At 38.1% G+C, this 26,934-nt stretch overlaps 14 non-coding genes across 14 annotated transcripts; 10 read left to right on the top strand and 4 right to left on the bottom strand.

Annotated features, from left to right (window-relative positions):
- Positions 1-3,633: 3,633 nt before the first annotated feature.
- On the bottom strand, positions 3,634-3,707 carry TRNAT-AGU (transfer RNA threonine (anticodon AGU)). Its single transcript has one exon. It is a non-coding gene; the product is annotated as a tRNA-Thr (tRNA).
- A 1,478-nt stretch (positions 3,708-5,185) lies between these two features.
- Positions 5,186-5,259, bottom strand: TRNAT-AGU (transfer RNA threonine (anticodon AGU)). Its single transcript has one exon. It is a non-coding gene; the product is annotated as a tRNA-Thr (tRNA).
- Positions 5,260-6,744: 1,485 nt separating this feature from the next.
- On the bottom strand, positions 6,745-6,818 carry TRNAT-AGU (transfer RNA threonine (anticodon AGU)). Its single transcript has one exon. It is a non-coding gene; the product is annotated as a tRNA-Thr (tRNA).
- Positions 6,819-6,941: 123 nt separating this feature from the next.
- On the top strand, positions 6,942-7,023 carry TRNAS-UGA (transfer RNA serine (anticodon UGA)). Its single transcript has one exon. It is a non-coding gene; the product is annotated as a tRNA-Ser (tRNA).
- A 1,478-nt stretch (positions 7,024-8,501) lies between these two features.
- Positions 8,502-8,583, top strand: TRNAS-UGA (transfer RNA serine (anticodon UGA)). The gene has a single exon. It is a non-coding gene; the product is annotated as a tRNA-Ser (tRNA).
- A 1,478-nt stretch (positions 8,584-10,061) lies between these two features.
- Positions 10,062-10,143, top strand: TRNAS-UGA (transfer RNA serine (anticodon UGA)). Its single transcript has one exon. It is a non-coding gene; the product is annotated as a tRNA-Ser (tRNA).
- Positions 10,144-11,424: 1,281 nt separating this feature from the next.
- On the bottom strand, positions 11,425-11,498 carry TRNAT-AGU (transfer RNA threonine (anticodon AGU)). The gene has a single exon. It is a non-coding gene; the product is annotated as a tRNA-Thr (tRNA).
- A 123-nt stretch (positions 11,499-11,621) lies between these two features.
- On the top strand, positions 11,622-11,703 carry TRNAS-UGA (transfer RNA serine (anticodon UGA)). Its single transcript has one exon. It is a non-coding gene; the product is annotated as a tRNA-Ser (tRNA).
- Positions 11,704-13,182: 1,479 nt separating this feature from the next.
- Positions 13,183-13,264, top strand: TRNAS-CGA (transfer RNA serine (anticodon CGA)). The gene has a single exon. It is a non-coding gene; the product is annotated as a tRNA-Ser (tRNA).
- Positions 13,265-14,742: 1,478 nt separating this feature from the next.
- On the top strand, positions 14,743-14,824 carry TRNAS-UGA (transfer RNA serine (anticodon UGA)). Its single transcript has one exon. It is a non-coding gene; the product is annotated as a tRNA-Ser (tRNA).
- A 1,479-nt stretch (positions 14,825-16,303) lies between these two features.
- On the top strand, positions 16,304-16,385 carry TRNAS-CGA (transfer RNA serine (anticodon CGA)). The gene has a single exon. It is a non-coding gene; the product is annotated as a tRNA-Ser (tRNA).
- A 2,694-nt stretch (positions 16,386-19,079) lies between these two features.
- TRNAS-CGA (transfer RNA serine (anticodon CGA)) lies at positions 19,080-19,161 on the top strand. The gene has a single exon. It is a non-coding gene; the product is annotated as a tRNA-Ser (tRNA).
- Positions 19,162-21,855: 2,694 nt separating this feature from the next.
- Positions 21,856-21,937, top strand: TRNAS-CGA (transfer RNA serine (anticodon CGA)). The gene has a single exon. It is a non-coding gene; the product is annotated as a tRNA-Ser (tRNA).
- A 2,688-nt stretch (positions 21,938-24,625) lies between these two features.
- Positions 24,626-24,707, top strand: TRNAS-CGA (transfer RNA serine (anticodon CGA)). Its single transcript has one exon. It is a non-coding gene; the product is annotated as a tRNA-Ser (tRNA).
- The last annotated feature ends 2,227 nt before the right edge of the window (positions 24,708-26,934 follow it).

Raw genomic sequence — 26,934 nt, 5'->3', positions numbered from 1 at the left:
AGATATGGCTGTTTGAATTGATCCCCCTTCCCTGTAGCTTGAGTTTCACAATGTGTGTGAAGCAGCTTCATGCTGATAGGACAGCATCAGATGCTGAGAGTCAGCTCCACCTCAGGAGAATTGCTGCTGTTACCTCCCAGATGTCTAATAAAGGCTAAATTACATATTTAGAAAATGCTCATAACTTTGCAAATAATAAACATTTTTTTACTACAAATCACCCTGTAGTTATCAGCAGCAAAGCACCTATTAGACTAGTTAGGAGTTAGGGACCTGATAAACTGGTAACAGAGTCCCTTTAAGAGCTCTTCAAAAGTTTTTCCCACAATGGATGTTAAGCTTACTGGTCTATAATTACTTTGTATTGAACGTACTAATTATAGAAAACTCAATGACATTCATGGGGTCTCTGTCACCAATGAAAAACCCGATAGATTTTTAATCGCCTATAAATAATTTGATTAATCATATACTTTAGTTATGTAAACTTAAATAATAAGCAAGTGAATAAACTAAAGCAACTGATAGCAAGGCACTGCTGAGTTTTGAACTCAGGATCTCCTGTTTACTAGACAGGCACTTTAACCAACTAAGCCACAGCACCAAAGCACTTTTCTTCTCACGGTGTCCTACCACACAGCTCAGTTCAGAGCAAAAGACTGATCTCATATTTTAGGCTAGCCCCTTAGGTGTAGTTGCCAGAAGTCTTAACAGTCCGGGTACATAAGTTGTGGTGGCCGAGTGGTTAAGGCGTTGGATTTGAAATCCACACAGGTTCAAGTCCTGTTCACAACGTTCTATTTTAAGAAGAGAACTTCCAGAAACATATTAAAGTTTGTCACCTATGGAAAGAGTTATTTCAATTTCATCCTCTATGTCACTGATTAATTACATTAATAATAGTGGTTCCAGCTGTGCCCCTGGCTTACAACTCTGAAAAGCGAGCAATATTTAGAGTATAAATCACTATAACTACAGCATCCCATTTGTCCAGACTTTTATTTTTCTCTTGATAAATACAAATCAGGTTGGTTGGAAAACTTCTTCCCTTAGTAAATCTCTGCTTGCTGTCAATTATAATACTATTTTCTGTCACATACTCCTGCCCTTAGTAAATTCATTCCCTTAAATGGACTCTGTCACCAGTTTATCAATTCCCAATTTCCTAACTAGCCTAATAGGTGCTCTGATGCTGATAACTACAGTGTGATTTGTTGTTTTTTTGTTTTAAAAACGTTTATTTGCAAAGTTATGAGCATTTATTTATATATACTAATGTAGCTCTAATAGCCAAATAGGAGATGACTCCTTTTTACTCTGGGCAGCTAATGTTTTCTGTATGACGCTGTCCAATCAGCATACATCTTCTCCCCCTTCCCTGTCCAGCAACACAGTGTGATCATATAGTACACTGCGTCCATTCCCGACTGTGTTTCAACAGGTGATATCTTCGGTTCTGTCACAGCTAGAACTGTGATTTTGGTGTCATATGAAAGAGTAGAATCAAGTCTTTCAAATGCCACCAAATCTGCTTTTTTAGGTGGCCCACAGCCCGAGATATGGCTGTTTGAATTGATCCCCCTTCCCTGTAGCTTGAGTTTCACAATGTGTGTGAAGCAGCTTCATGCTGATAGGACAGCATCAGATGCTGAGAGTCAGCTCCACCTCAGGAGAATTGCTGCTGTTACCTCCCAGATGTCTAATAAAGGCTAAATTACATATTTAGAAAATGCTCATAACTTTGCAAATAATAAACATTTTTTTACTACAAATCACCCTGTAGTTATCAGCAGCAAAGCACCTATTAGACTAGTTAGGAGTTAGGGACCTGATAAACTGGTAACAGAGTCCCTTTAAGAGCTCTTCAAAAGTTTTTCCCACAATGGATGTTAAGCTTACTGGTCTATAATTACTTTGTATTGAACGTACTAATTATAGAAAACTCAATGACATTCATGGGGTCTCTGTCACCAATGAAAAACCCGATAGATTTTTAATCGCCTATAAATAATTTGATTAATCATATACTTTAGTTATGTAAACTTAAATAATAAGCAAGTGAATAAACTAAAGCAACTGATAGCAAGGCACTGCTGAGTTTTGAACTCAGGATCTCCTGTTTACTAGACAGGCACTTTAACCAACTAAGCCACAGCACCAAAGCACTTTTCTTCTCACGGTGTCCTACCACACAGCTCAGTTCAGAGCAAAAGACTGATCTCATATTTTAGGCTAGCCCCTTAGGTGTAGTTGCCAGAAGTCTTAACAGTCCGGGTACATAAGTTGTGGTGGCCGAGTGGTTAAGGCGTTGGATTTGAAATCCACACAGGTTCAAGTCCTGTTCACAACGTTCTATTTTAAGAAGAGAACTTCCAGAAACATATTAAAGTTTGTCACCTATGGAAAGAGTTATTTCAATTTCATCCTCTTTGTCACTGATTAATTACATTAATAATAGTGGTTCCAGCTGTGCCCCTGGCTTACAACTCTGAAAAGCGAGCAATATTTAGAGTATAAATCACTATAACTACAGCATCCCATTTGTCCAGACTTTTATTTTTCTCTTGATAAATACAAATCAGGTTGGTTGGAAAACTTCTTCCCTTAGTAAATCTCTGCTTGCTGTCAATTATAATACTATTTTCTGTCACATACTCCTGCCCTTAGTAAATTCATTCCCTTAAATGGACTCTGTCACCAGTTTATCAATTCCCAATTTCCTAACTAGCCTAATAGGTGCTCTGATGCTGATAACTACAGTGTGATTTGTTGTTTTTTTGTTTTAAAAACGTTTATTTGCAAAGTTATGAGCATTTATTTATATATACTAATGTAGCTCTAATAGCCAAATAGGAGATGACTCCTTTTTACTCTGGGCAGCTAATGTTTTCTGTATGACGCTGTCCAATCAGCATACATCTTCTCCCCCTTCCCTGTCCAGCAACACAGTGTGATCATATAGTACACTGCGTCCATTCCCGACTGTGTTTCAACAGGTGATATCTTCGGTTCTGTCACAGCTAGAACTGTGATTTTGGTGTCATATGAAAGAGTAGAATCAAGTCTTTCAAATGCCACCAAATCTGCTTTTTTAGGTGGCCCACAGCCCGAGATATGGCTGTTTGAATTGATCCCCCTTCCCTGTAGCTTGAGTTTCACAATGTGTGTGAAGCAGCTTCATGCTGATAGGACAGCATCAGATGCTGAGAGTCAGCTCCACCTCAGGAGAATTGCTGCTGTTACCTCCCAGATGTCTAATAAAGGCTAAATTACATATTTAGAAAATGCTCATAACTTTGCAAATAATAAACATTTTTTTACTACAAATCACCCTGTAGTTATCAGCAGCAAAGCACCTATTAGACTAGTTAGGGACCTGATAAACTGGTAACAGAGTCCCTTTAAGAGCTCTTCAAAAGTTTTTCCCACAATGGATGTTAAGCTTACTGGTCTATAATTACTTTGTATTGAACTTACTACTTATAGAAAACTCAATGACATTCATGGGGTCTCTGTCACCAATGAAAAACCCGATAGATTTTTAATCGCCTATAAAGAATTTGATTCATCATATACTTTAGTTATGTAAACTTAAATAATAAAAAAGTGAATAAACTAAAGAAACAAAAAGCAAGGCACTGCTGAGATTTGAACTCAGGATCTCCTGTTTACTAGACAGGCGCTTTAACCAACTAAGCCACAGCACCAAAGCACTTTTCTTCTCACGGTGTTCTACCACACAGCTCAGTTCAGAGCAAAAGACTGATCTCATATTTTAGGCTAGCCCCTTAGGTGTAGTTGCCAGAAGTCTTAACAGTCAGGGTACATAAGTTGTGATGGCAGAGTGGTTAAGGCGTTGGATTTGAAATCCAATGGGGTCTCCCTGCACAGGTTCAAGTCCTGTTCACAACGTTCTATTTTAAGAAGAGAACTTCCAGAAACATATTAAAGTTGGTCACCTATAGAAAGAGTTATTTTAATTCCATCCTCTTTATCACTGATTAATTACATTAATAATAGTGGTTCCAGCTGTGCCCCTGGCTTACAACTCTGAAAAGCGAGCAATATTTAGAGTATAAATCACTATAACTTCAACATCCCATTTGTCCAGACTTTTATTTTCCTCTTGATAAAAACAAATCAGGTTGGTTGGACAACTTCTGTCCTTAGTAAATCTCTGCTTGCTGTCAATTATAATACTATTTTCTGTCACATACTCCTGTATATAGTCCCTTAAATGGACTCTGTCACCAGTTTATCAATTCCCAATTTCCTAACTAGCCTAATAGGCGCTATGATGCTGATAACTACAGCGTGATTTGTTGTTTTTTTTAAAAAAACGTTTATTTGCAAAGTTATGAGCATTTATTTATATATACTAATGTAGCTCTAATAGCCAAATAGGAGATGACTCCTTTTTACTCTGGGCAGCTAATGTTTTCTGTATGACGCTGTCCAATCAGCATACAACTTCTCCCCCTTCCCTGTCCAGCAACACAGTGTGATCATATAGTACACTGCGTCCATTCCCGACTGTGTTTTCAACAGGTGATATCTTCGGTTCTGTCACAGCTAGAACTGTGATTTTGGTGTCATATGAAAGAGTAGAATCAAGTCTTTCAAATGCCACCAAATCTGCTTTTTTAGGTGGCCCACAGCCCGAGATATGGCTGTTTGAATTGATCCCCCTTCCCTGTAGCTTGAGTTTCACAATGTGTGTGAAGCAGCTTCATGCTGATAGGACAGCATCAGATGCTGAGAGTCAGCTCCACCTCAGGAGAATTGCTGCTGTTACCTCCCAGATGTCTAATAAAGGCTAAATTACATATTTAGAAAATGCTCATAACTTTGCAAATAATAAACATTTTTTTACTACAAATCACCCTGTAGTTATCAGCAGCAAAGCACCTATTAGACTAGTTAGGGACCTGATAAACTGGTAACAGAGTCCCTTTAAGAGCTCTTCAAAAGTTTTTCCCACAATGGATGTTAAGCTTACTGGTCTATAATTACTTTGTATTGAACTTACTACTTATAGAAAACTCAATGACATTCATGGGGTCTCTGTCACCAATGAAAAACCCGATAGATTTTTAATCGCCTATAAAGAATTTGATTCATCATATACTTTAGTTATGTAAACTTAAATAATAAAAAAGTGAATAAACTAAAGAAACAAAAAGCAAGGCACTGCTGAGATTTGAACTCAGGATCTCCTGTTTACTAGACAGGCGCTTTAACCAACTAAGCCACAGCACCAAAGCACTTTTCTTCTCACGGTGTTCTACCACACAGCTCAGTTCAGAGCAAAAGACTGATCTCATATTTTAGGCTAGCCCCTTAGGTGTAGTTGCCAGAAGTCTTAACAGTCAGGGTACATAAGTTGTGATGGCAGAGTGGTTAAGGCGTTGGATTTGAAATCCAATGGGGTCTCCCTGCACAGGTTCAAGTCCTGTTCACAACGTTCTATTTTAAGAAGAGAACTTCCAGAAACATATTAACGTTTGTCACCTATAGAAAGAGTTATTTTAATTCCATCCTCTTTATCACTGATTAATTACATTAATAATAGTGGTTCCAGCTGTGCCCCTGGCTTACAACTCTGAAAAGCGAGCAATATTTAGAGTATAAATCACTATAACTTCAACATCCCATTTGTCCAGACTTTTATTTTCCTCTTGATAAAAACAAATCAGGTTGGTTGGACAACTTCTGTCCTTAGTAAATCTCTGCTTGCTGTCAATTATAATACTATTTTCTGTCACATACTCCTGTATATAGTCCCTTAAATGGACTCTGTCACCAGTTTATCAATTCCCAATTTCCTAACTAGCCTAATAGGCGCTATGATGCTGATAACTACAGCGTGATTTGTTGTTTTTTTTAAAAAAACGTTTATTTGCAAAGTTATGAGCATTTATTTATATATACTAATGTAGCTCTAATAGCCAAATAGGAGATGACTCCTTTTTACTCTGGGCAGCTAATGTTTTCTGTATGACGCTGTCCAATCAGCATACAACTTCTCCCCCTTCCCTGTCCAGCAACACAGTGTGATCATATAGTACACTGCGTCCATTCCCGACTGTGTTTTCAACAGGTGATATCTTCGGTTCTGTCACAGCTAGAACTGTTATTTTGGTGTCATATGAAAGAGTAGAATCCAGTCTTTCAAATGCCACCAAATCTGCTTTTTTAGGTGGCCCACAGCCCTAGATATGGCTGTTTGAATTGATCCCCCTTCCCTGTAGCTTGAGTTTCACAATGTGTGTGAAGCAGCTTCATGCTGATAGGACAGCATCAGATGCTGAGAGTCAGCTCCACCTCAGGAGAATTGCTGCTGTTACCTCCCAGATGTCTAATAAAGGCTAAATTACATATTTAGAAAATGCTCATAACTTTGCAAATAATAAACATTTTTTTACTACAAATAACCCTGTAGTTATCAGCAGCAAAGCACCTATTAGACTAGTTAGGAGTTAGGGACCTGATAAACTGGTAACATAGTCCCTTTAAGAGCTCTTCAAAAGTTTTTCCCACAATGGATGTTAAGCTTACTGGTCTATAATTACTTTGTATTGAACTTACTACTTATAGAAAACTCAATGACATTCATGGGGTCTCTGTCACCAATGAAAAACCCGATAGATTTTTAATCGCCTATAAAGAATTTGATTCATCATATACTTTAGTTATGTAAACTTAAATAATAAAAAAGTGAATAAACTAAAGCAACAAATAGCAAGGCACTGCTGAGATTTGAACTCAGGATCTCCTGTTTACTAGACAGGCGCTTTAACCAACTAAGCCACAGCACCAAGGCACTTTTCTTCTCACGGTGTTCTACCACACAGCTCAGTTCAGAGCAAAAGACTGATCTCATATTTTAGGCTAGCCCCTTAGGTGTAGTTGCCAGAAGTCTTAACAGTCAGGGTACATAAGTTGTGATGGCCGAGTGGTTAAGGCGTTGGATTTGAAATCCAATGGGGTCTCCCTGCACAGGTTCAAGTCCTGTTCACAACGTTCTATTTTAAGAAGAGAACTTCCAGAAACATATTAAAGTTTGTCACCTATAGAAAGAGTTATTTTAATTCCATCCTCTTTATCACTGATTAATTACATTAATAATAGTGGTTCCAGCTGTGCCCCTGGCTTACAACTCTGAAAAGCGAGCAATATTTAGAGTATAAATCACTATAACTTCAGCATCCCATTTGTCCAGACTTTTATTTTCCTCTTGATAAAAACAAATCAGGTTGGTTGGACAACTTCTGTCCTTAGTAAATCTCTGCTTGCTGTCAATTATAATACTATTTTCTGTCACATACTCCTGTATATAGTCCCTTAAATGGACTCTGTCACCAGTTTATCAATTCCCAATTTCCTAACTAGCCTAATAGGCGCTATGATGCTGATAACTACAGTGTGATTTGTTGTTTTTTGTTTTAAAAACGTTTATTTGCAAAGTTATGAGCATTTATTTATATATACTAATGTAGCTCTAATAGCCAAATAGGAGATGACTCCTTTTTACTCTGGGCAGCTAATGTTTTCTGTATGACGCTGTCCAATCAGCATACAACTTCTCCCCCTTCCCTGTCCAGCAACACAGTGTGATCATATAGTACACTGCGTCCATTCCCGACTGTGTTTTCAACAGGTGATATCTTCGGTTCTGTCACAGCTAGAACTGTGATTTTGGTGTCTTATGAAAGAGTAGAATCCAGTCTTTCAAATGCCACCAAATCTGCTTTTTTAGGTGGCCCACAGCCCGAGATATGGCTGTTTGAATTGATCCCCCTTCCCTGTAGCTTGAGTTTCACAATGTGTGTGAAGCAGCTTCATGCTGATAGGACAGCATCAGATGCTGAGAGTCAGCTCCACCTCAGGAAAATTGCTGCTGTTACCTCCCAGATGTCTAATAAAGGCTAAATTACATATTTAGAAAATGCTCATAACTTTGCAAATAATAAACATTTTTTTACTACAAATCACCCTGTAGTTATCAGCAGCAAAACACCTATTAGACTAGTTAGGAGTTAGGGACCTGATAAACTGGTAACAGAGTCCCTTTAAGAGCTCTTCAAAAGTTTTTCCCACAATGGATGTTAAGCTTACTGGTCTATAATTACTTTGTATTGAACTTACTACTTATAGAATACTCAATGACATTCATGGGGTCTCTGTCACCAATGAAAAACCCGATAGATTTTTAATCGCCTATAAAGAATTTGATTCATCATATACTTTAGTTATGTAAACTTAAATAATAAACAAGTGAATAAACTAAAGCAACTGATAGCAAGGCACTGCTGAGAATTGAACTCAGGATCTCCTGTTTACTAGACAGGCACTTTAACCAACTAAGCCACAGCACCAAAGCACTTTTCTTCTCACGGTGTCCTACCACACAGCTCAGTTCAGAGCAAAAGACTGATCTCATATTTTAGGCTAGCCCCTTAGGTGTAGTTGCCAGAAGTCTTAACAGTCAGGGTACATAAGTTGTGATGGCCGAGTGGTTAAGGCGTTGGATTTGAAATCCAATGGGGTCTCCCTGCACAGGTTCAATTCCTGTTCACAACGTTCTATTTTAAGAAGAGAACTTCCAGAAACATATTAAAGTTTGTCACCTATAGAAAGAGTTATTTTAATTCCATCCTCTTTATCACTGATTAATTACATTAATAATAGTGGTTCCAGCTGTGCCCCTGGCTTACAACTCTGAAAAGCGAGCAATATTTAGAGTATAAATCACTATAACTACAGCATCCCATTTGTCCAGACTTTTATTTTCCTCTTGATAAAAACAAATCAGGTTGGTTGGACAACTTCTGTCCTTAGTAAATCTCTGCTTGCTGTCAATTATAATACTATTTTCTGTCACATACTCCTGTATATAGTCCCTTAAATGGACTCTGTCACCAGTTTATCAATTCCCAATTTCCTAACTAGCCTAATAGGCGCTATGATGCTGATAACTACAGTGTGATTTGTTGTTTTTTGTTTTAAAAACGTTTATTTGCAAAGTTATGAGCATTTATTTATATATACTAATGTAGCTCTAATAGCCAAATAGGAGATGACTCCTTTTTACTCTGGGCAGCTAATGTTTTCTGTATGACGCTGTCCAATCAGCATACAACTTCTCCCCCTTCCCTGTCCAGCAACACAGTGTGATCATATAGTACACTGCGTCCATTCCCGACTGTGTTTTCAACAGGTGATATCTTCGGTTCTGTCACAGCTAGAACTGTGATTTTGGTGTCTTATGAAAGAGTAGAATCCAGTCTTTCAAATGCCACCAAATCTGCTTTTTTAGGTGGCCCACAGCCCGAGATATGGCTGTTTGAATTGATCCCCCTTCCCTGTAGCTTGAGTTTCACAATGTGTGTGAAGCAGCTTCATGCTGATAGGACAGCATCAGATGCTGAGAGTCAGCTCCACCTCAGGAAAATTGCTGCTGTTACCTCCCAGATGTCTAATAAAGGCTAAATTACATATTTAGAAAATGCTCATAACTTTGCAAATAATAAACATTTTTTTACTACAAATCACCCTGTAGTTATCAGCAGCAAAACACCTATTAGACTAGTTAGGAGTTAGGGACCTGATAAACTGGTAACAGAGTCCCTTTAAGAGCTCTTCAAAAGTTTTTCCCACAATGGATGTTAAGCTTACTGGTCTATAATTACTTTGTATTGAACTTACTACTTATAGAATACTCAATGACATTCATGGGGTCTCTGTCACCAATGAAAAACCCGATAGATTTTTAATCGCCTATAAAGAATTTGATTCATCATATACTTTAGTTATGTAAACTTAAATAATAAACAAGTGAATAAACTAAAGCAACTGATAGCAAGGCACTGCTGAGAATTGAACTCAGGATCTCCTGTTTACTAGACAGGCACTTTAACCAACTAAGCCACAGCACCAAAGCACTTTTCTTCTCACGGTGTCCTACCACACAGCTCAGTTCAGAGCAAAAGACTGATCTCATATTTTAGGCTAGCCCCTTAGGTGTAGTTGCCAGAAGTCTTAACAGTCAGGGTACATAAGTTGTGATGGCCGAGTGGTTAAGGCGTTGGATTTGAAATCCAATGGGGTCTCCCTGCACAGGTTCAATTCCTGTTCACAACGTTCTATTTTAAGAAGAGAACTTCCAGAAACATATTAAAGTTTGTCACCTATAGAAAGAGTTATTTTAATTCCATCCTCTTTATCACTGATTAATTACATTAATAATAGTGGTTCCAGCTGTGCCCCTGGCTTACAACTCTGAAAAGCGAGCAATATTTAGAGTATAAATCACTATAACTACAGCATCCCATTTGTCCAGACTTTTATTTTCCTCTTGATAAAAACAAATCAGGTTGGTTGGACAACTTCTGTCCTTAGTAAATCTCTGCTTGCTGTCAATTATAATACTATTTTCTGTCACATACTCCTGTATATAGTCCCTTAAATGGACTCTGTCACCAGTTTATCAATTCCCAATTTCCTAACTAGCCTAATAGGCGCTATGATGCTGATAACTACAGTGTGATTTGTTGTTTTTTGTTTTAAAAACGTTTATTTGCAAAGTTATGAGCATTTATTTATATATACTAATGTAGCTCTAATAGCCAAATAGGAGATGACTCCTTTTTACTCTGGGCAGCTAATGTTTTCTGTATGACGCTGTCCAATCAGCATACAACTTCTCCCCCTTCCCTGTCCAGCAACACAGTGTGATCATATAGTACACTGCGTCCATTCCCGACTGTGTTTTCAACAGGTGATATCTTCGGTTCTGTCACAGCTAGAACTGTGATTTTGGTGTCTTATGAAAGAGTAGAATCCAGTCTTTCAAATGCCACCAAATCTGCTTTTTTAGGTGGCCCACAGCCCGAGATATGGCTGTTTGAATTGATCCCCCTTCCCTGTAGCTTGAGTTTCACAATGTGTGTGAAGCAGCTTCATGCTGATAGGACAGCATCAGATGCTGAGAGTCAGCTCCACCTCAGGAGAATTGCTGCTGTTACCTCCCAGATGTCTAATAAAGGCTAAATTACATATTTAGAAAATGCTCATAACTTTGCAAATAATAAACATTTTTTTACTACAAATCACCCTGTAGTTATCAGCAGCAAAGCACCTATTAGACTAGTTAGGAGTTAGGGACCTGATAAACTGGTAACAGAGTCCCTTTAAGAGCTCTTCAAAAGTTTTTCCCACAATGGATGTTAAGCTTACTGGTCTATAATTACTTTGTATTGAACTTACTACTTATAGAAAACTCAATGACATTCATGGGGTCTCTGTCACCAATGAAAAACCCGATAGATTTTTAATTGCCTATAAAGAATTTGATTCATCATATACTTTAGTTATGTAAGCTTAAATAATAAACAAGTGAATAAACTAAAGCAACAAATAGCAAGGCACTGCTGAGATTTGAACTCAGGATCTCCTGTTTACTAGACAGGCGCTTTAACCAACTAAGCCACAGCACCAAAGCACTTTTCTTCTCACGGTGTCCTACCACACAGCTCAGTTCAGAGCAAAAGACTGATCTCATATTTTAGGCTAGCCCCTTAGGTGTAGTTGCCAGAAGTCTTAACAGTCAGGGTACATAAGTTGTGATGGCCGAGTGGTTAAGGCGTTGGATTTGAAATCCAATGGGGTCTCCCTGCACAGGTTCAAGTCCTGTTCACAACGTTCTATTTTAAGAAGAGAACTTCCAGAAACATATTAAAGTTTGTCACCTATAGAAAGAGTTATTTTAATTCCATCCTCTTTGTCACTGATTAATTACATTAATAATAGTGGTTCCAGCTGTGCCCCTGGCTTACAACTCTGAAAAGCGAGCAATATTTAGAGTATAAATCACTATAACTACAGCATCCCATTTGTCCAGACTTTTATTTTTCTCTTGATAAATACAAATCAGGTTGGTTGGACAACTTCTGCCCTTAGTAAATCTCTGCTTGCTGTCAATTATAATACTATTTTCTGTCAAATACTCCTGTATATAGTCCCTTAAATGGACTCTGTCACCAGTTTATCAATTCCCAATTTCCTAACTAGCCTAATAGGCGCTATGATGCTGATAACTACAGTGTGATTTGTTGTTTTTTGTTTTAAAAACGTTTATTTGCAAAGTTATGAGCATTTATTTATATATACTAATGTAGCTCTAATAGCCAAATAGGAGATGACTCCTTTTTACTCTGGGCAGCTAATGTTTTCTGTATGACGCTGTACAATCAGCATACAACTTCTCCCCCTTCCCTGTCCAGCAACACAGTGTGATCATATAGTACACTGCGTCCATTCCCGACTGTGTTTTCAACAGGTGATATCTTCGGTTCTGTCACAGCTAGAACTGTGATTTTGGTGTCTTATGAAAGAGTAGAATCCAGTCTTTCAAATGCCACCAAATCTGCTTTTTTAGGTGGCCCACAGCCCGAGATATGGCTGTTTGAATTGATCCCCCTTCCCTGTAGCTTGAGTTTCACAATGTGTGTGAAGCAGCTTCATGCTGATAGGACAGCATCAGATGCTGAGAGTCAGCTCCACCTCAGGAGAATTGCTGCTGTTACCTCCCAGATGTCTAATAAAGGCTAAATTACATATTTAGAAAATGCTCATAACTTTGCAAATAATAAACATTTTTTTTACTACAAATCACCCTGTAGTTATCAGCAGCAAAGCACCTATTAGACTAGTTAGGAGTTAGGGACCTGATAAACTGGTAACAGAGTCCCTTTAAGAGCTCTTCAAAAGTTTTTCCCACAATGGATGTTAAGCTTACTGGTCTATAATTACTTTGTATTGAACTTACTACTTATAGAAAACTCAATGACATTCATGGGGTCTCTGTCACCAATGAAAATCCCGATAGATTTTTAATCGCCTATAAAGAATTTGATTCATCATATACTTTCGTTATGTAAACTTAAATAATAAACAAGTGAATAAACTAAAGCAACTGATAGCAAGGCACTGCTGAGAATTGAACTCAGGATCTCCTGTTTACTAGACAGGCACTTTAACCAACTAAGCCACAGCACCAAAGCACTTTTCTTCTCACGGTGTCCTACCACACAGCTCAGTTCAGAGCAAAAGACTGATCTCAAATTTTAGGCTAGCCCCTTAGGTGTAGTTGCCAGAAGTCTTAACAGTCAGGGTACATAAGTTGTGATGGCCGAGTGGTTAAGGCGTTGGATTCGAAATCCAATGGGGTCTCCCTGCACAGGTTCAAGTCCTGTTCACAACGTTCTATTTTAAGAAGAGAACTTCCAGAAACATATTAAAGTTTGTCACCTATAGAAAGAGTTATTTTAATTCCATCCTCTTTGTCACTGATTAATTACATTAATAATAGTGGTTCCAGCTGTGCCCCTGGCTTACAACTCTGAAAAGCGAGCAATATTTAGAGTATAAATCACTATAACTACAGCATCCCATTTGTCCAGACTTTTATTTTTCTCTTGATAAATACAAATCAGGTTGGTTGGACAACTTCTGCCCTTAGTAAATCTCTGCTTGCTGTCAATTATAATACTATTTTCTGTCAAATACTCCTGTATATAGTCCCTTAAATGGACTCTGTCACCAGTTTATCAATTCCCAATTTCCTAACTAGCCTAATAGGCGCTATGATGCTGATAACTACAGTGTGATTTGTTGTTTTTTGTTTTAAAAACGTTTATTTGCAAAGTTATGAGCATTTATTTATATATACTAATGTAGCTCTAATAGCCAAATAGGAGATGACTCCTTTTTACTCTGGGCAGCTAATGTTTTCTGTATGACGCTGTCCAATCAGCATACAACTTCTCCCCCTTCCCTGTCCAGCAACACAGTGTGATCATATAGTACACTGCGTCCATTCCCGACTGTGTTTTCAACAGGTGATATCTTCGGTTCTGTCACAGCTAGAACTGTGATTTTGGTGTCTTATGAAAGAGTAGAATCCAGTCTTTCAAATGCCACCAAATCTGCTTTTTTAGGTGGCCCACAGCCCGAGATATGGCTGTTTGAATTGATCCCCCTTCCCTGTAGCTTGAGTTTCACAATGTGTGTGAAGCAGCTTCATGCTGATAGGACAGCATCAGATGCTGAGAGTCAGCTCCACCTCAGGAAAATTGCTGCTGTTACCTCCCAGATGTCTAATAAAGGCTAAATTACATATTTAGAAAATGCTCATAACTTTGCAAATAATAAACATTTTTTTACTACAAATCACCCTGTAGTTATCAGCAGCAAAACACCTATTAGACTAGTTAGGAGTTAGGGACCTGATAAACTGGTAACAGAGTCCCTTTAAGAGCTCTTCAAAAGTTTTTCCCACAATGGATGTTAAGCTTACTGGTCTATAATTACTTTGTATTGAACTTACTACTTATAGAATACTCAATGACATTCATGGGGTCTCTGTCACCAATGAAAAACCCAATAGATTTTTAATCGCCTATAAAGAATTTGATTCATCATATACTTTAGTTATGTAAACTTAAATAATAAACAAGTGAATAAACTAAAGCAACTGATAGCAAGGCACTGCTGAGATTTGAACTCAGGATCTCCTGTTTACTAGACAGGCACTTTAACCAACTAAGCCACAGCACCAAAGCACTTTTCTTCTCACGGTGTCCTACCACACAGCTCAGTTCAGAGCAAAAGACTGATCTCAAATTTTAGGCTAGCCCCTTAGGTGTAGTTGCCAGAAGTCTTAACAGTCAGGGTACATAAGTTGTGATGGCCGAGTGGTTAAGGCGTTGGATTTGAAATCCAATGGGGTCTCCCTGCACAGGTTCAAGTCCTGTTCACAACGTTCTATTTTAAGAAGAGAACTTCCAGAAACATATTAAAGTTTGTCACCTATAGAAAGAGTTATTTTAATTCCATCCTCTTTGTCACTGATTAATTACATTAATAATAGTGGTTCCAGCTGTGCCCCTGGCTTACAACTCTGAAAAGCGAGCAATATTTAGAGTATAAATCACTATAACTACAGCATCCCATTTGTCCAGACTTTTATTTTTCTCTTGATAAATACAAATCAGGTTGGTTGGACAACTTCTGCCCTTAGTAAATCTCTGCTTGCTGTCAATTATAATACTATTTTCTGTCAAATACTCCTGTATATAGTCCCTTAAATGGACTCTGTCACCAGTTTATCAATTCCCAATTTCCTAACTAGCCTAATAGGCGCTATGATGCTGATAACTACAGTGTGATTTGTTGTTTTTTGTTTTAAAAACGTTTATTTGCAAAGTTATGAGCATTTATTTATATATACTAATGTAGCTCTAATAGCCAAATAGGAGATGACTCCTTTTTACTCTGGGCAGCTAATGTTTTCTGTATGACGCTGTCCAATCAGCATACAACTTCTCCCCCTTCCCTGTCCAGCAACACAGTGTGATCATATAGTACACTGCGTCCATTCCCGACTGTGTTTTCAACAGGTGATATCTTCGGTTCTGTCACAGCTAGAACTGTGATTTTGGTGTCTTATGAAAGAGTAGAATCCAGTCTTTCAAATGCCACCAAATCTGCTTTTTTAGGTGGCCCACAGCCCGAGATATGGCTGTTTGAATTGATCCCCCTTCCCTGTAGCTTGAGTTTCACAATGTGTGTGAAGCAGCTTCATGCTGATAGGACAGCATCAGATGCTGAGAGTCAGCTCCACCTCAGGAGAATTGCTGCTGTTACCTCCCAGATGTCTAATAAAGGCTAAATTACATATTTAGAAAATGCTCATAACTTTGCAAATAATAAACATTTTTTTTACTACAAATCACCCTGTAGTTATCAGCAGCAAAGCACCTATTAGACTAGTTAGGAGTTAGGGACCTGATAAACTGGTAACAGAGTCCCTTTAAGAGCTCTTCAAAAGTTTTTCCCACAATGGATGTTAAGCTTACTGGTCTATAATTACTTTGTATTGAACTTACTACTTATAGAAAACTCAATGACATTCATGGGGTCTCTGTCACCAATGAAAAACCCGATAGATTTTTAATCGCCTATAAAGAATTTGATTCATCATATACTTTCGTTATGTAAACTTAAATAATAAACAAGTGAATAAACTAAAGCAACTGACAGCAAGGCACTGCTGAGAATTGAACTCAGGATCTCCTGTTTACTAGACAGGCACTTTAACCAACTAAGCCACAGCACCAAAGCACTTTTCTTCTCACGGTGTCCTACCACACAGCTCAGTTCAGAGCAAAAGACTGATCTCAAATTTTAGGCTAGCCCCTTAGGTGTAGTTGCCAGAAGTCTTAACAGTCGGGGTACATAAGTTGTGATGGCCGAGTGGTTAAGGCGTTGGATTCGAAATCCAATGGGGTCTCCCTGCACAGGTTCAAGTCCTGTTCACAACGTTCTATTTTAAGAAGAGAACTTCCAGAAACATATTAAAGTTTGTCACCTATAGAAAGAGTTATTTTAATTCCATCCTCTTTGTCACTGATTAATTACATTAATAATAGTGGTTCCAGCTGTGCCCCTGGCTTACAACTCTGAAAAGCGAGCAATATTTAGAGTATAAATCACTATAACTACAGCATCCCATTTGTCCAGACTTTTATTTTTCTCTTGATAAATACAAATCAGGTTGGTTGGACAACTTCTGCCCTTAGTAAATCTCTGCTTGCTGTCAATTATAATACTATTTTCTGTCAAATACTCCTGTATATAGTCCCTTAAATGGACTCTGTCACCAGTTTATCAATTCCCAATTTCCTAACTAGCCTAATAGGCGCTATGATGCTGATAACTACAGTGTGATTTGTTGTTTTTTGTTTTAAAAACGTTTATTTGCAAAGTTATGAGCATTTATTTATATATACTAATGTAGCTCTAATAGCCAAATAGGAGATGACTCCTTTTTACTCTGGGCAGCTAATGTTTTCTGTATGACGCTGTCCAATCAGCATACAACTTCTCCCCCTTCCCTGTCCAGCAACACAGTGTGATCATATAGTACACTGCGTCCATTCCCGACTGTGTTTTCAACAGGTGATATCTTCGGTTCTGTCACAGCTAGAACTGTGATTTTGGTGTCTTATGAAAGAGTAGAATCCAGTCTTTCAAATGCCACCAAATCTGCTTTTTTAGGTGGCCCACAGCCCGAGATATGGCTGTTTGAATTGATCCCCCTTCCCTGTAGCTTGAGTTTCACAATGTGTGTGAAGCAGCTTCATGCTGATAGGACAGCATCAGATGCTGAGAGTCAGCTCCACCTCAGGAAAATTGCTGCTGTTACCTCCCAGATGTCTAATAAAGGCTAAATTACATATTTAGAAAATGCTCATAACTTTGCAAATAATAAACATTTTTTTACTACAAATCACCCTGTAGTTATCAGCAGCAAAACACCTATTAGACTAGTTAGGAGTTAGGGACCTGATAAACTGGTAACAGAGTCCCTTTAAGAGCTCTTCAAAAGTTTTTCCCACAATGGATGTTAAGCTTACTGGTCTATAATTACTTTGTATTGAACTTACTACTTATAGAATACTCAATGACATTCATGGGGTCTCTGTCACCAATGAAAAACCCAATAGATTTTTAATCGCCTATAAAGAATTTGATTCATCATATACTTTAGTTATGTAAACTTAAATAATAAACAAGTGAATAAACTAAAGCAACTGATAGCAAGGCACTGCTGAGAATTGAACTCAGGATCTCCTGTTTACTAGACAGGCACTTTAACCAACTAAGCCACAGCACCAAAGCACTTTTCTTCTCACGGTGTCCTACCGCACAGCTCAGTTCAGAGCATTTGTCCAGACTTTTATTTTTCTCTTGATAAATACAAATCAGGTTGGTTGGACAACTTCTGCCCTTAGTAAATCTCTGCTTGCTGTCAATTATAATACTATTTTCTGTCAAATACTCCTGTATATAGTCCCTTAAATGGACTCTGTCACCAGTTTATCAATTCCCAATTTCCTAACTAGCCTAATAGGCGCTATGATGCTGATAACTACAGTGTGATTTGTTGTTTTTTGTTTTAAAAACGTTTATTTGCAAAGTTATGAGCATTTATTTATATATACTAATGTAGCTCTAATAGCCAAATAGGAGATGACTCCTTTTTACTCTGGGCAGCTAATGTTTTCTGTATGACGCTGTCCAATCAGCATACAACTTCTCCCCCTTCCCTGTCCAGCAACACAGTGTGATCATATAGTACACTGCGTCCATTCCCGACTGTGTTTTCAACAGGTGATATCTTCGGTTCTGTCACAGCTAGAACTGTGATTTTGGTGTCTTATGAAAGAGCAGAATCCAGTCTTTCAAATGCCACCAAATCTGCTTTTTTAGGTGGCCCACAGCCCGAGATATGGCTGTTTGAATTGATCCCCCTTCCCTGTAGCTTGAGTTTCACAATGTGTGTGAAGCAGCTTCATGCTGATAGGACAGCATCAGATGCTGAGAGTCAGCTCCACCTCAGGAGAATTGCTGCTGTTACCTCCCAGATGTCTAATAAAGGCTAAATTACATATTTAGAAAATGCTCATAACTTTGCAAATAATAAACATTTTTTTTACTACAAATCACCCTGTAGTTATCAGCAGCAAAGCACCTATTAGACTAGTTAGGAGTTAGGGACCTGATAAACTGGTAACAGAGTCCCTTTAAGAGCTCTTCAAAAGTTTTTCCCACAATGGATGTTAAGCTTACTGGTCTATAATTACTTTGTATTGAACTTACTACTTATAGAAAACTCAATGACATTCATGGGGTCTCTGTCACCAATGAAAAACCCGATAGATTTTTAATCGCCTATAAAGAATTTGATTCATCATATACTTTCGTTATGTAAACTTAAATAATAAACAAGTGAATAAACTAAAGCAACTGACAGCAAGGCACTGCTGAGAATTGAACTCAGGATCTCCTGTTTACTAGACAGGCACTTTAACCAACTAAGCCACAGCACCAAAGCACTTTTCTTCTCACGGTGTCCTACCACACAGCTCAGTTCAGAGCAAAAGACTGATCTCAAATTTTAGGCTAGCCCCTTAGGTGTAGTTGCCAGAAGTCTTAACAGTCAGGGTACATAAGTTGTGATGGCCGAGTGGTTAAGGCGTTGGATTCGAAATCCAATGGGGTCTCCCTGCACAGGTTCAAGTCCTGTTCACAACGTTCTATTTTAAGAAGAGAACTTCCAGAAACATATTAAAGTTTGTCACCTATAGAAAGAGTTATTTTAATTCCATCCTCTTTGTCACTGATTAATTACATTAATAATAGTGGTTCCAGCTGTGCCCCTGGCTTACAACTCTGAAAAGCGAGCAATATTTAGAGTATAAATCACTATAACTACAGCATCCCATTTGTCCAGACTTTTATTTTTCTCTTGATAAATACAAATCAGGTTGGTTGGACAACTTCTGCCCTTAGTAAATCTCTGCTTGCTGTCAATTATAATACTATTTTCTGTCAAATACTCCTGTATATAGTCCCTTAAATGGACTCTGTCACCAGTTTATCAATTCCCAATTTCCTAACTAGCCTAATAGGCGCTATGATGCTGATAACTACAGTGTGATTTGTTGTTTTTTGTTTTAAAAACGTTTATTTGCAAAGTTATGAGCATTTATTTATATATACTAATGTAGCTCTAATAGCCAAATAGGAGATGACTCCTTTTTACTCTGGGCAGCTAATGTTTTCTGTATGACGCTGTCCAATCAGCATACAACTTCTCCCCCTTCCCTGTCCAGCAACACAGTGTGATCATATAGTACACTGCGTCCATTCCCGACTGTGTTTTCAACAGGTGATATCTTCGGTTCTGTCACAGCTAGAACTGTGATTTTGGTGTCTTATGAAAGAGTAGAATCCAGTCTTTCAAATGCCACCAAATCTGCTTTTTTAGGTGGCCCACAGCCCGAGATATGGCTGTTTGAATTGATCCCCCTTCCCTGTAGCTTGAGTTTCACAATGTGTGTGAAGCAGCTTCATGCTGATAGGACAGCATCAGATGCTAAGAGTCAGCTCCACCTCAGGAAAATTGCTGCTGTTACCTCCCAGATGTCTAATAAAGGCTAAATTACATATTTAGAAAATGCTCATAACTTTGCAAATAATAAACATTTTTTTACTACAAATCACCCTGTAGTTATCAGCAGCAAAACACCTATTAGACTAGTTAGGAGTTAGGGACCTGATAAACTGGTAACAGAGTCCCTTTAAGAGCTCTTCAAAAGTTTTTCCCACAATGGATGTTAAGCTTACTGGTCTATAATTACTTTGTATTGAACTTACTACTTATAGAATACTCAATGACATTCATGGGGTCTCTGTCACCAATGAAAAACCCGATAGATTTTTAATCGCCTATAAAGAATTTGATTCATCATATACTTTAGTTATGTAAACTTAAATAATAAACAAGTGAATAAACTAAAGCAACTGATAGCAAGGCACTGCTGAGAATTGAACTCAGGATCTCCTGTTTACTAGACAGGCACTTTAACCAACTAAGCCACAGCACCAAAGCACTTTTCTTCTCACGGTGTCCTACCGCACAGCTCAGTTCAGAGCATTTGTCCAGACTTTTATTTTTCTCTTGATAAATACAAATCAGGTTGGTTGGACAACTTCTGCCCTTAGTAAATCTCTGCTTGCTGTCAATTATAATACTATTTTCTGTCAAATACTCCTGTATATAGTCCCTTAAATGGACTCTGTCACCAGTTTATCAATTCCCAATTTCCTAACTAGCCTAATAGGCGCTATGATGCTGATAACTACAGTGTGATTTGTTGTTTTTTGTTTTAAAAACGTTTATTTGCAAAGTTATGAGCATTTATTTATATATACTAATGTAGCTCTAATAGCCAAATAGGAGATGACTCCTTTTTACTCTGGGCAGCTAATGTTTTCTGTATGACGCTGTCCAATCAGCATACAACTTCTCCCCCTTCCCTGTCCAGCAACACAGTGTGATCATATAGTACACTGCGTCCATTCCCGACTGTGTTTTCAACAGGTGATATCTTCGGTTCTGTCACAGCTAGAACTGTGATTTTGGTGTCTTATGAAAGAGCAGAATCCAGTCTTTCAAATGCCACCAAATCTGCTTTTTTAGGTGGCCCACAGCCCGAGATATGGCTGTTTGAATTGATCCCCCTTCCCTGTAGCTTGAGTTTCACAATGTGTGTGAAGCAGCTTCATGCTGATAGGACAGCATCAGATGCTGAGAGTCAGCTCCACCTCAGGAGAATTGCTGCTGTTACCTCCCAGATGTCTAATAAAGGCTAAATTACATATTTAGAAAATGCTCATAACTTTGCAAATAATAAACATTTTTTTTACTACAAATCACCCTGTAGTTATCAGCAGCAAAGCACCTATTAGACTAGTTAGGAGTTAGGGACCTGATAAACTGGTAACAGAGTCCCTTTAAGAGCTCTTCAAAAGTTTTTCCCACAATGGATGTTAAGCTTACTGGTCTATAATTACTTTGTATTGAACTTACTACTTATAGAAAACTCAATGACATTCATGGGGTCTCTGTCACCAATGAAAAACCCGATAGATTTTTAATCGCCTATAAAGAATTTGATTCATCATATACTTTCGTTATGTAAACTTAAATAATAAACAAGTGAATAAACTAAAGCAACTGACAGCAAGGCACTGCTGAGAATTGAACTCAGGATCTCCTGTTTACTAGACAGGCACTTTAACCAACTAAGCCACAGCACCAAAGCACTTTTCTTCTCACGGTGTCCTACCACACAGCTCAGTTCAGAGCAAAAGACTGATCTCAAATTTTAGGCTAGCCCCTTAGGTGTAGTTGCCAGAAGTCTTAACAGTCAGGGTACATAACTTGTGATGGCCGAGTGGTTAAGGCGTTGGATTCGAAATCCAATGGGGTCTCCCTGCACAGGTTCAAGTCCTGTTCACAACGTTCTATTTTAAGAAGAGAACTTCCAGAAACATATTAAAGTTTGTCACCTATAGAAAGAGTTATTTTAATTCCATCCTCTTTGTCACTGATTAATTACATTAATAATAGTGGTTCCAGCTGTGCCCCTGGCTTACAACTCTGAAAAGCGAGCAATATTTAGAGTATAAATCACTATAACTACAGCATCCCATTTGTCCAGACTTTTATTTTTCTCTTGATAAATACAAATCAGGTTGGTTGGACAACTTCTGCCCTTAGTAAATCTCTGCTTGCTGTCAATTATAATACTATTTTCTGTCAAATACTCCTGTATATAGTCCCTTAAATGGACTCTGTCACCAGTTTATCAATTCCCAATTTCCTAACTAGCCTAATAGGCGCTATGATGCTGATAACTACAGTGTGATTTGTTGTTTTTTGTTTTAAAAACGTTTATTTGCAAAGTTATGAGCATTTATTTATATATACTAATGTAGCTCTAATAGCCAAATAGGAGATGACTCCTTTTTACTCTGGGCAGCTAATGTTTTCTGTATGACGCTGTCCAATCAGCATACAACTTCTCCCCCTTCCCTGTCCAGCAACACAGTGTGATCATATAGTACACTGCGTCCATTCCCGACTGTGTTTTCAACAGGTGATATCTTCGGTTCTGTCACAGCTAGAACTGTGATTTTGGTGTCTTATGAAAGAGTAGAATCCAGTCTTTCAAATGCCACCAAATCTGCTTTTTTAGGTGGCCCACAGCCCGAGATATGGCTGTTTGAATTGATCCCCCTTCCCTGTAGCTTGAGTTTCACAATGTGTGTGAAGCAGCTTCATGCTGATAGGACAGCATCAGATGCTGAGAGTCAGCTCCACCTCAGGAAAATTGCTGCTGTTACCTCCCAGATGTCTAATAAAGGCTAAATTACATATTTAGAAAATGCTCATAACTTTGCAAATAATAAACATTTTTTACTACAAATCACCCTGTAGTTATCAGCAGCAAAACACCTATTAGACTAGTTAGGAGTTAGGGACCTGATAAACTGGTAACAGAGTCCCTTTAAGAGCTCTTCAAAAGTTTTTCCCACAATGGATGTTAAGCTTACTGGTCTATAATTACTTTGTATTGAACTTACTACTTATAGAATACTCAATGACATTCATGGGGTCTCTGTCACCAATGAAAAACCCGATAGATTTTTAATCGCCTATAAAGAATTTGATTCATCATATACTTTAGTTATGTAAACTTAAATAATAAACAAGTGAATAAACTAAAGCAACTGATAGCAAGGCACTGCTGAGAATTGAACTCAGGATCTCCTGTTTACTAGACAGGCACTTTAACCAACTAAGCCACAGCACCAAAGCACTTTTCTTCTCACGGTGTCCTACCGCACAGCTCAGTTCAGAGCATTTGTCCAGACTTTTATTTTTCTCTTGATAAATACAAATCAGGTTGGTTGGACAACTTCTGCCCTTAGTAAATCTCTGCTTGCTGTCAATTATAATACTATTTTCTGTCAAATACTCCTGTATATAGTCCCTTAAATGGACTCTGTCACCAGTTTATCAATTCCCAATTTCCTAACTAGCCTAATAGGCGCTATGATGCTGATAACTACAGTGTGATTTGTTGTTTTTTGTTTTAAAAACGTTTATTTGCAAAGTTATGAGCATTTATTTATATATACTAATGTAGCTCTAATAGCCAAATAGGAGATGACTCCTTTTTACTCTGGGCAGCTAATGTTTTCTGTATGACGCTGTCCAATCAGCATACAACTTCTCCCCCTTCCCTGTCCAGCAACACAGTGTGATCATATAGTACGTCCATTCCCGACTGTGTTTTCAACAGGTGATATCTTCGGTTCTGTCACAGCTAGAACTGTGATTTTGGTGTATTATGAAAGAGTAGAATCCAGTCTTTCAAATGCCACCAAATCTGCTTTTTTAGGTGGCCCACAGCCCGAGATATGGCTGTTTGAATTGATCCCCCTTCCCTGTAGCTTGAGTTTCACAATGTGTGTGAAGCAGCTTCATGCTGATAGGACAGCATCAGATGCTGAGAGTCAGCTCCACCTCAGGAGAATTGCTGCTGTTACCTCCCAGATGTCTAATAAAGGCTAAATTACATATTTAGAAAATGCTCATAACTTTGCAAATAATAAACATTTTTTTTACTACAAATCACCCTGTAGTTATCAGCAGCAAAGCACCTATTAGACTAGTTAGGAGTTAGGGACCTGATAAACTGGTAACAGAGTCCCTTTAAGAGCTCTTCAAAAGTTTTTCCCACAATGGATGTTAAGCTTACTGGTCTATAATTACTTTGTATTGAACTTACTACTTATAGAAAACTCAATGACATTCATGGGGTCTCTGTCACCAATGAAAAACCCGATAGATTTTTAATCGCCTATAAAGAATTTGATTCATCATATACTTTCGTTATGTAAACTTAAATAATAAACAAGTGAATAAACTAAAGCAACTGACAGCAAGGCACTGCTGAGAATTGAACTCAGGATCTCCTGTTTACTAGACAGGCACTTTAACCAACTAAGCCACAGCACCAAAGCACTTTTCTTCTCACGGTGTCCTACCACACAGCTCAGTTCAGAGCAAAAGACTGATCTCAAATTTTAGGCTAGCCCCTTAGGTGTAGTTGCCAGAAGTCTTAACAGTCAGGGTACATAAGTTGTGATGGCCGAGTGGTTAAGGCGTTGGATTCGAAATCCAATGGGGTCTCCCTGCACAGGTTCAAGTCCTGTTCACAACGTTCTATTTTAAGAAGAGAACTTCCAGAAACATATTAAAGTTTGTCACCTATAGAAAGAGTTATTTTAATTCCATCCTCTTTGTCACTGATTAATTACATTAATAATAGTGGTTCCAGCTGTGCCCCTGGCTTACAACTCTGAAAAGCGAGCAATATTTAGAGTATAAATCACTATAACTACAGCATCCCATTTGTCCAGACTTTTATTTTCCTCTTGATAAATACAAATCAGGTTGGTTGGACAACTTCTGCCCTTAGTAAATCTCTGCTTGCTGTCAATTATAATACTATTTTCTGTCAAATACTCCTGTATATAGTCCCTTAAATGGACTCTGTCACCAGTTTATCAATTCCCAATTTCCTAACTAGCCTAATAGGCGCTATGATGCTGATAACTACAGTGTGATTTGTTGTTTTTTGTTTTAAAAACGTTTATTTGCAAAGTTATGAGCATTTATTTATATATACTAATGTAGCTCTAATAGCCAAATAGGAGATGACTCCTTTTTACTCTGGGCAGCTAATGTTTTCTGTATGACGCTGTCCAATCAGCATACAACTTCTCCCCCTTCCCTGTCCAGCAACACAGTGTGATCATATAGTACACTGCGTCCATTCCCGACTGTGTTTTCAACAGGTGATATCTTCGGTTCTGTCACAGCTAGAACTGTGATTTTGGTGTCTTATGAAAGAGTAGAATCCAGTCTTTCAAATGCCACCAAATCTGCTTTTTTAGGTGGCCCACAGCCCGAGATATGGCTGTTTGAATTGATCCCCCTTCCCTGTAGCTTGAGTTTCACAATGTGTGTGAAGCAGCTTCATGCTGATAGGACAGCATCAGATGCTAAGAGTCAGCTCCACCTCAGGAAAATTGCTGCTGTTACCTCCCAGATGTCTAATAAAGGCTAAATTACATATTTAGAAAATGCTCATAACTTTGCAAATAATAAACCTTTTTTTTACTACAAATCACCCTGTAGTTATCAGCAGCAAAACACCTATTAGACTAGTTAGGAGTTAGGGACCTGATAAACTGGTAACAGAGTCCCTTTAAGAGCTCTTCAAAAGTTTTTCCCACAATGGATGTTAAGCTTACTGGTCTATAATTACTTTGTATTGAACTTACTACTTATAGAATACTCAATGACATTCATGGGGTCTCTGTCACCAATGAAAAACCCGATAGATTTTTAATCGCCTATAAAGAATTTGATTCATCATATACTTTAGTTATGTAAACTTAAATAATAAACAAGTGAATAAACTAAAGCAACTGATAGCAAGGCACTGCTGAGAATTGAACTCAGGATCTCCTGTTTACTAGACAGGCACTTTAACCAACTAAGCCACAGCACCAAAGCACTTTTCTTCTCACGGTGTCCTACCGCACAGCTCAGTTCAGAGCATTTGTCCAGACTTTTATTTTTCTCTTGATAAATACAAATCAGGTTGGTTGGACAACTTCTGCCCTTAGTAAATCTCTGCTTGCTGTCAATTATAATACTATTTTCTGTCAAATACTCCTGTATATAGTCCCTTAAATGGACTCTGTCACCAGTTTATCAATTCCCAATTTCCTAACTAGCCTAATAGGCGCTATGATGCTGATAACTACAGTGTGATTTGTTGTTTTTTGTTTTAAAAACGTTTATTTGCAAAGTTATGAGCATTTATTTATATATACTAATGTAGCTCTAATAGCCAAATAGGAGATGACTCCTTTTTACTCTGGGCAGCTAATGTTTTCTGTATGACGCTGTCCAATCAGCATACAACTTCTCCCCCTTCCCTGTCCAGCAACACAGTGTGATCATATAGTACACTGCGTCCATTCCCGACTGTGTTTTCAACAGGTGATATCTTCGGTTCTGTCACAGCTAGAACTGTGATTTTGGTGTCTTATGAAAGAGTAGAATCCAGTCTTTCAAATGCCACCAAATCTGCTTTTTTAGGTGGCCCACAGCCCGAGATATGGCTGTTTGAATTGATCCCCCTTCCCTGTAGCTTGAGTTTCACAATGTGTGTGAAGCAGCTTCATGCTGATAGGACAGCATCAGATGCTAAGAGTCAGCTCCACCTCAGGAAAATTGCTGCTGTTACCTCCCAGATGTCTAATAAAGGCTAAATTACATATTTAGAAAATGCTCATAACTTTGCAAATAATAAACATTTTTTTACTACAAATCACCCTGTAGTTATCAGCAGCAAAACACCTATTAGACTAGTT

Source organism: Rhinoderma darwinii, assembly GCF_050947455.1.
Source record: "Rhinoderma darwinii isolate aRhiDar2 chromosome 3 unlocalized genomic scaffold, aRhiDar2.hap1 SUPER_3_unloc_13, whole genome shotgun sequence".
NCBI classification, from domain to species: Eukaryota; Metazoa; Chordata; class Amphibia; order Anura; family Rhinodermatidae; genus Rhinoderma; species Rhinoderma darwinii.
This window is presented reverse-complemented; position numbering and strand designations above follow the sequence as displayed.